The sequence below is a fragment of the Carlito syrichta genome, unplaced genomic scaffold, assembly GCF_000164805.1.
Source record: "Carlito syrichta isolate Samal-C Ts95f unplaced genomic scaffold, Tarsius_syrichta-2.0.1 Scaffold309895, whole genome shotgun sequence".
Lineage (NCBI taxonomy): Eukaryota > Metazoa > Chordata > Mammalia > Primates > Tarsiidae > Carlito > Carlito syrichta.
Genome location: NW_007253991.1, coordinates 307593 through 307942, shown reverse-complemented (window position 1 = coordinate 307942; position 350 = coordinate 307593).

Here is a 350-nt window from a genome sequence, read left to right as displayed (position 1 = left end):
GTCAAGTTGCCCAGGCGGGTCTCGAACCCGCGGGCTCAGGCAATCCACTCACCTCAGCCTCCCAAGGCGTGGGATTACAGGCTGAGCCACTGAGCCCGGCTCCTTATCTCCCTTTTTAAGGTATGTATTTTATTTTATTTTTCATTTTTTTATTTCAAAGATGTGGCATAAATTAGCCAGGTCTGGTAGCGGGCGCCTGTGTTTCCAGCTACTTGGAAGGCTGAGGCGGAAGGATCTCCAGAGCCCAGCAGGTCAACGCTGGGGTGGCTGTGAGCATGCCACTGCACTCCAGACGGTGACAGAGTGACACTCTGACTCAAAAAAAGTAAAAAATAAAAATAAATACGTGG